This window comes from Belonocnema kinseyi, chromosome 3 (assembly GCF_010883055.1).
Source record: "Belonocnema kinseyi isolate 2016_QV_RU_SX_M_011 chromosome 3, B_treatae_v1, whole genome shotgun sequence".
NCBI classification, from domain to species: Eukaryota; Metazoa; Arthropoda; class Insecta; order Hymenoptera; family Cynipidae; genus Belonocnema; species Belonocnema kinseyi.
The window spans coordinates 12,394,803-12,403,948 of NC_046659.1; the positions used below are offsets into that span (position 1 = coordinate 12,394,803).

The 9,146-nt window shown below is 35.6% G+C and overlaps 1 long non-coding RNA gene across 1 annotated transcript in view; it reads left to right on the plus strand.

The window, feature by feature from the left end:
• The first annotated feature begins 2,600 nt into the window (after positions 1-2,600).
• The window catches only part of LOC117170370, a 19,157-nt gene continuing 12,611 nt past the window's right edge, over positions 2,601-9,146 (plus strand). The window contains exon 1 of the long non-coding RNA XR_004466775.1: positions 2,601-2,846. This is a non-coding gene — a long non-coding RNA (uncharacterized LOC117170370). The remainder of the gene's footprint in view (positions 2,847-9,146) is intronic.

Below are 9,146 nucleotides of genomic sequence, written 5' to 3' on the forward strand. Positions count from 1 at the left end.
ATGTTTTTATTGGGTTTAATACAGCACCTCCTAAAGTTAAGGTATATATTACATGTTGAGAGCGATTTCTCCAATTGTTGAACTTCGGAATCTGAAAAATAGTTTAAAATAATATTTTTATTATTTTTGTATTTTTATATACTTCAATATTTGTAAATAGATTTTCATCAATATTTCGCACAAAAAACTTAATTTTTTAAAATCACCTTTTTGTTTTATCCGAACCGGTGTGCGACGAGCTACCTATTTGATTACCTGCCATTAAATATAGAGACCAAGCTGTGAGTTCGAAATTTGTCAACATGGCATGACGTGTGCTACGTGGCTAAGCATAGCAGGACCTTTAGAATCCTTAGTTGTGTTTTCCGCATATATTCCACATGAAACATATGTGAAAAATACATTAACTAAATATCTTGAAAATAAAACGTGAAATGGAAGCTTTTCCGAAGCTCCCGCGTTTAGCTAATTCCCTAGGGCTTTAGCCAAAACTCTAATTTTTTTATTTACCTACGACATATACATATAAAACGTAGAAAATAAAGAAATGGTTTTTATAAGAGGAAGGTGAATGATGTGACAGGAAATCATTCCAGCCCTCATATAATTGACAATATTAACAATCAGACTATCTTTAAATGTTAAGGTGGGAATCTTCATCTGGAAATCCACTTTGGATTCTGTAGTTATTTTCAAATTCAAATTCGTCGTTACGTCAGGTTCCTGGCTGATTCTGAATTTTCTTGTTAAATTGAATAAAGCTCCGATCTTATTCTGCCATTAATTCGATACAATTCAAAATAACTTTATATCTTGTTCTTTCTATTTGAAGTTTTGATTTGATAAATTATCAAACCAAATCACAAATATTTCTGATTAATCAAATAGAATTAAAGTTGATTTTGATTTCGTTGACTAGTTAGGACCAAACCATAAATCTTCGACCAATTATTGATTGATTAATTAATTATTTAGGACCCATACATTTTCCAGATAGTGAATTGGACCTGGCTCAGCGTTGAATTTTTTTATGTTTCATTCACCCCCGAAGAGAAAGATCAAAAAAGCTGAATATCAAAAAGCTGTCGAATTAATATTGAGCCAGTTAATACGTCTAACACTGATCTCACCATAGGTAAGGGAAGAAAAAGAGGTTCACGTGCAACGACCCCTATCGGACCTGGGTCAGCCACCGCTGGTCTTGATCATAATTACAGCGTCTTAGAACGCAAGTTATAAATTTTCACCACCCTATTCGACAAAGTGTTCTCCCAGCAAAGTAGTTTGTCAGAGAGACCATTATTACCGAATCAAAATGAGATTGAGTAGCGTCACACCGTCAATCCTGTAGAACCCCCATTACATACTCCGTATAATCGAAGATCCGAAGGTGGAGGAATTTTTTCGAAGGTATTCGTTGATGAAGATTATCCAAATTATTGCGCGGGTTACGCATCGAATTTAAATGCCATTCGGAATCTTACTTGTCGGAATTTAAACCCACTTTTGATAAACCCCTTGTTCAATTCGTGAGCTTTTGCTCATTTGGATTTCCCAAAATAATAACTTGCATGCTTCTGATTTAGGTAATGAAAACCCAGTTCCGCGATTAATTGGAATCGTAGTTTGCAAACCAAATGCCAACGGGTAAATAATTGACAGGGAGATTTTGTTTCAGAGCAACGTTATCGCGAAATGACAGGTAGTGAGAAAATAGCTAGCAGAATACGGGGGTGAGGTGAAAAGTTCCTGACCTGTCCTAGAGATAGTGCCAGCAGGTATTTATTCTAGCTTGTATTCTATAGCACTATAGCTCACTAGCTTGGATATCAATTTTCAAGTCGATTTCTCTATTAATATACATTTGTGAGCCTACTGAACAATAAACCTCGATTGCTTGTGCAAAAATGGAAAAATCAGAGAAGCGTGTGTGGTCATTAAATACTTCTATTTAAAAGGCCTAATACAAAGATATTATAAACGTAGGTGCGGTGTGAGATTAGTTAGCCGCCATAAATATAGGCGGCGCGTCTGGCGAAAAAAGTATTTTTCCATTTATAACTTTGTAAATGGTTATGTTAATAAATTCTAGAGGTAAAAGTCAATGAGTAATTTATATTACGGTTTCATATATTTTCCACTAATTCTAAAATTATTTCTTATAATTTAGATTCTTTTATAGGTTATAATTATTGTTACTCTACAATATTATATTTTTATTTAAACTGATAAAACGTGTAGTTCAATGTCTATGTATAGTTATTTAATATTTTTAGTGTTTATTTTTATTTTTGTGGTCTGTAATTTCTATGGACTTTTTCAACTATTCGCCAAATCAAGATCTCGTATGTATTTTTCATTTTCTTAATTATTATAAATTCTAACATTTATATAAAAATATAATTATAATTTCAAATGATAGGAAAATTGTTCTTTCGGTTTTCAGATATTAAGACGGCAGTTCTAAGCAAGATTACGTTACGCATTGACAAGCAAAATTATACGAACAGAATTTCACTGCAAACTTCATAAAAAATATCACCAAACTAAATTAAAATGTACGAAAAACATATAATAGAAAAGCCTCATAAAAACTGAAGAGGCTTTTTTTAAAAGAAACTACATCTAAATTGCCGGAAAAATCTTTACAGTGTTAAACGACGAACATATAGCATAGTAGACAAGAGACATACATTAAGGTAGTAAATTTATGAATACAGAATAAAGGCGTAATTTTAAAGGAACTGCGAATGAGGAAAGCGCGCCAAAGTAACTGAAATCTTAACTTGGCTTTGTTTATTTTATAATACTTTGATATATTTTGTCGACATTCATGATTTGTGCCTGTAAGTATATCGAAACATTGTGATATATGCTTATAAAAATGGATTCTATTATGATTCTTTTATATGTATTTTTCTCCCTTGCAAGAATGTGAATATTGCTAAAATCAAAATCAAAATAATGGTTTAAGTTCCAACAATGTTGTGAAAGACCTGTATTGAAATTTCCAACTCTACAATAATTTATATGTTCCGAAACTCTAGTTTTTAATCTTCTACCTGTTTCACGAGTGTTTAATGTTTCAGTTTAGAAATAGTTAATTTTGCCAGATCAGGAATAGACAGAGAAGAATCGTCAGAAATAATGAATAGTTCAAGTTTTATTTCAAGTATAGAATACTTGGCAGACTAAGACCATTTCTGAGAACCACACAGATCACTCACTCGTTTATATAAACATTTTTGTAAGATGCAAGATTTAATGTTTTTATTCAGTTAATTACTTTACTGATACGAAAAGATCGGACAACGATCTATCACAATTCACTACTGCTCGCACACTGGTTTTCTCAAGCGATAAGGCTATCATCACATACTCAAACTGAGAAATCACGTGACTTCAAACATTCATTTAAATAATACGGAAACCGAAAATAACTTCGAAATAGGCGATGGTGATAAATTTAATAATTTTCAATCGCAGAAAATCTCATAAAGACGAAACATTAGAACTTTAAACATACCGCCCGCCTCGTGAATGGTAACTGCACCATGAAAAGAAAACAATAAGTGCCTAATCGAGTATTTATCAACAACGCAAATGCCGCCCGCTGTAAGGAAACAGTATAAATGTAACTAAAATTTAATAGTCTTAGCCGCCCGCCATAATCCACTAAGTTTACAGAATAATATTTTTTTTAATGTAATCAATAATAGATGTTCAGATTTCGCTCATTTCTTCCGCTCTGACTGGTAACAGACAAATCTGAGTAATCGGACGTTCGTATTCCGAACTGGCAGTTTTTACGCGAACAGAACGTACTAAATCGTCCTTGCCCTTGTAGCATTTAATTATACGGCCTAACAATCATTCTAGAAGGCGGTAACGAATCATGTTTCACATGAGCGATATCACCGATCACAAGATTTAGCTCTTTGTTGAATCATTTGTAGCGTTTCTGTAAAGACTGTAAATAATCAACAGCCCATATTCTCCAGTAAATCTCTACAATTTTTTGTACTAACTGCCATCGATTTAAACGATTTTCCGAAGTAAATTCCAATGAGGGTTCTTGAATGATGGTCAAAGGGGTTCCAGTCAGAAAATGGCCAGGTGTAAGATAGGAAAAGTCTTCAGGATCATTTGAAAGAGGAGCAATAGGACGGGAATTGAGGCAAGCTTCTACACGAGTAAGAAGGGTATAAAACTCTTCGTATGTAAGAGTATGTGCACCTACAATTAGTTTTAGATGGCGTTTAAAACTCTTTAACTCCAGCCTTCCATAAACCCCCAAAATGAGGAGCGGAAGGAGGTATTGAAATGCCAAGAAATACCTTGAATTGCGAACGCATCATGCAAATTAGCATCAAGTCTAAGATTCAAAAGGCAATTTTTTAATTCCTCATCAGCACCGTGAAATGTCGTACCTTTATCACTGTACAAGTGTGCAGGTCTTCCTTGCCTCGAAGAAAATCGCTGAAAGGCGGCGGATGAATAATCAGAAACGAGTTCTAAATGGACAGCTCGCGTACAACTCCAAATTCAGGTAAGTTCCCCATAAGTTGTTGAGACAAAACCGCTCTCTCACGCCTGCACTCCAGGCAACCTTTGATCAGTCGTTTAACCAAAGAGCGAGCTCCTAAAATGCAGTAACGCTGTCTGAGCGAATGTAAAGTTAATTGCTGACCACCGTGTAAAGATCAAAGGTCAGCATGCGTGGCGATAAGCTCACTTATGTGGTGACGCGGCAAATGATAGGATGCTTCTCATCAAAACTGATAGTAGCATGCCTCAGTCTTCCAGCTAACCTTAAGAATGGATTTTGGATCACACTCAAAACATGATGACTCTCAAGTGGCCGCTGTTCTAAATTTGATTGTGAGGGGGCTGCGTGGCGATATTCAGGCCATTTTGAGGAATGCAAAGTTAACCAAGGTGGGCCTTGTCACCATGAGGAATACCTTAGCAATTGTTCGGGCGTGAGTCCCCGTGTAGCGCAGTCGGCCGGATTGTCTTTAGTAGAAATGTATCGCCATTTCGCGCGAGGTACCAGCTCATGAATTAGGGAAACTCTATTGGCAACAAACACAGGCCAATTGGAAGGATATTTTCCTTGGGCTAAAGGAAATATATTTCCTTCATCATAAGGTAACTGCTTAAGCACTTTGTTAGCCAAATAAGGAGCACAGGCAGTACCGTAAGTAATATTTAAAAGTGTATAAGCGACGAGCCTTTTATCAGGAGAAATCTACACAATTCTTTGATAGTCCCAATTCCGAGGGTCAACTAGCATTTTATCTAAACATTTTTTCAATGTCAGCCATATAAATAAAGCGATGCGATCTCCAATTCATAATGATTGAAACCAAATCATTGAGAATCTTGGGACCAATGTGAAGATGAGAATTCAAGGAGGAATTATTGGAAGTTAAACTGGAAGCGTTGAAAAGAACCCTCAACTTAGTAGTGGAACTACTTTCTCTTAAGATAGGGTGAAGAGGAAAATACACAGTTTGTGGAAAACTATCCAATTCCTTTTCTTGAAGAAGTTCTATGTGTCCAAGGTTTTCATATTCTGATAGGAAACTGGAGTATTGTAACAATAATTCCGATTTCTCTGATAAGCGACAAAGTACTTTATTCAAAACGATCTTAGCTCTCTCCAAGGATGCACCTATTTTTATGGGAGGACCATTTTTGAAAGGTGAGCGTTTCATGTAACGTGCTTCTTTTGTTTGTTGGTAATTCGTGGCGAAATGCTCATTACAAAACATCTCGCTATCTGTCAAAGTATTTTTAAAGGGAACTTGCTTTAACTCCCAGAACCTTGTTAAGTATTCATGCAAGACTTCTCTTGAAATAGCCTGATGTGCTGTAACTGAAATGTTAAGTTCTATTTTATTTATGACTGAAACCGGCCCAGATAATATCCAACCAAAAACGGTACTTTGCGCAGTAAGAGAACCCAAAATACCCGTTTGGTGACCAGGAAGTAAACATGAGCCATATTTATCGGCTTCTAAAATCAAATTAACTTGATGGGAACTAAAGGGATTTTGATCTGCTAACCCTAACTCTTTTAATTGATCTTCATTTCCCACGTTAGATCTTACAGGAGAAGCATATGATGTAAGGTGTAATAATACTAAAGCTTGGGTGTAGACTTGAAGACAGTTCTTTTCTGTAGGAATTAAATTAAATTCAGCTAACTTTCTTGAAGAACCAATATTAACTCCTCTAACCTCATACATAACTGCTTTAACCTTTTTGTAGCGTGGACTTAATATTTTCATTGCTCTCTCGGTAATAAAAAAGGCATTCAGATCCTTAATCCAGTAAAACTCTAATCTGTGACTTCTTCCATTTTCGGCTTTGGTGGAAATAACAGCCGTAGCGAATAAGGTTGAGCGCGACAAATTTGGATGATTATTCAGAAAATGAAACGAAACTTTATCGTCAGCATCTTTAAGCGCTACATGATTCACCCCCACCTTCACGGTGGAATTGCCGGGATCATTTGATTGTGAATCGAGAGAACCTGAAACTGCCAATTGAGAAGTAACCAATGCAGAGTTAGTTGGTTGTAAGGTGGGATTTGAATTATTACCATCGGTTATGCAACAGGGAATTGTGGACAGAGCTTTGAATTGGTTGTATTTAAATAAAAAGTGATTATCCTTACAAAGGAGGCAATTTAAGCTAGATGTTGCATTGTTTCTCCTAACTCCCGATTGTTTTGAAGCCCTAGTCTTTTCTTGAGAACTTGCACCAGGTTTTGAAGCTTTAATAGCCTCCAAAATACGTATGCGAGTCTCCAAAAATGAGTCAAGTTGTTGATAAGTAAGATAATCGGTGCTAGAACCAATATGCATCTCCCATTCCTTGAGAGTATTAATATCAAACTTTTTAACCATTATAAAAACAAGTAAATCACTCCAATGTTCTGTTAAGCGTTTAAGATTATTGAGAGCCGCCAAAGACTCATTTGCTTTATCGCGTAAGTTTTTTAAGTCTTCCAGAATATTATTCGACACATTACGAAGACTGAGAAAGGCTTGTAAATGATATGAGATTAAAGCTCTCTTGTTGTCAAATCTAGTATTTAGCGACTCCCAAGTGGAGATAAAATTAGCTTCAGTTATCGAATGATGTCTTAAAAACCTTCAGCTTCGCTCTTTAAGGACAATTTCAAATAGTGTAATCTTGTTACATTTGGCAAGGAATCGTTTTGAATTATTAAAGCATTAAATAAATCGCAGAAATTATCCCAATGCTTGTAGTCTCCGGATAACTCCGGTAAAGTGATCTGAGGAAGTCTAACAGGCAAGGCATCATGATGAATAATTTGAGACTGATTTAAACTTTCATTAGCCTTAGTCTCAGGAGTAAGCAAGACCAATTGGTTATATAAAAAATCTCGCGCATTGAGATAAGCATCTTCAATAGCGAGATACTTCGGCTTTGTGAAATATTTCAATTTCTCACGCTCAGCCGACGTAGTTTCAGCTTTAATTTCCAGCGTTGGTCAAGAAGTTCTATCTGTGATCTGAAAGTAGCCACTGTTATATTGGCTTTTCCAATTTTCTTAAAATTGGTTTCAGTGCGTAGAATAGCATGAGAAATCTCTGATAACTCAGAGAATAATGGATCCATTTTAACAAAAGAAGCAATTTAAATTGAAAGCTGCTGATAATTCAGATAACATTGAAAAGTCTTAATTTGCGAATTAAAGAACTGATTTACGTTAGTTTTAAAGTGCTCTGACAAGGCGAGCAAATTTGATTGTACGAGAGCATAATTATTAATAAAATGGCAATAATCATCACAGAAATACTACGGTCTGAATTATTATTATTTTGTTTGCCAGAATGAGCCTCTCGCATTATGGGTAAATTAAAGTTGTCATCTTACCACTGGAGAAGGTTAGAAATCGATGAGATCTAAAATTAAATGTGTTGACAATCATCCAAATATCAGCTGGCAAACCTGTTATTTCTTCCTTCAGGTGAAGCATAATGAAAGACCGATCCAGTGAAGAATGACAGCATGAAAGAGTACAGTACAGACTGTTTGGAGAAGGACGACGGCCTTACAGTATGTGCGAAGATGTTAGATGTTTAGAACTAAAGTAATTTTAATTTGATCCATGTTTTCTTTCCTGAACCTAATGTCACTCAATTGTATGTATCTATCGATTAAATATTTTATCAGGCCGACCTTTTGAAAATATAAATGATGGGAATTAAAATTAAGATATCTTCCAGACCATGAAGCTTTTTTAAACCAATTGGTAATTAACTTACCTTCAGTTGTTTTTATAATTTGCAAATGAAGGTTATTATTACACCATTAAGCCATTTCCCTTTCGGGGTAGGCGTGACCTCACGAAGTCGTTATGTAAGGTTCCCCACTTGGGTCCATTAGTAGCCAAGGTATTTGTTTCAGGCCTCATTCACTCTGCTGACACTCTTTTTATTAACTATTTGCCGCCATACTTTCCTGTCCTGGCATACTTCTCTAGGTTCTTTTATGTCCATGCATTTTTTCATGCAGGCTTTCGTGTTTCTGTGACTTCTTATGTCTCTTCTAACTAGGGTCTCATTCACACATTCTAACCATTCTTTCCGCGGTCTACCTCTGGGCACGCTGCCATTTACTTTACCTTGATACACTTGTTTCGTTAGTCCTTCGTTTGGCATTCTCTGAACGTGTCCGAACTATCTTAAACGATTTCTTTTCCATGTGTCTACTAGCGTCTCTTCTGCACCACAATCTTTTAGAATTATCTCGTTATTTACTTTGTCCATTAGGGGTTTCCCGCATATTATGCGCATGAATCTCATGTCAATTGCCTTAATTTTACTCTTATCTTTTTCTTGATAAGTCCATGTCTCGCTACCGTATAGCACAGTCGGTACAAATATAGAATTATCTACTGCCATTTTAGCTGTATTTGATATGTTTTTACTTCTGATAAGGGGACCTGCTCTACCAATAACCTTCTTACCTTCACTTATTAGTCTATCTAATTCCTCATCTAACTTCCCGTCCCTATTAAATAAGCTACCAAGGTATACGAACTTATCAACTTGTTCAATTCTCTCATCATTTAATAAAATATTGCATAGTGTTTTCTCACTCTT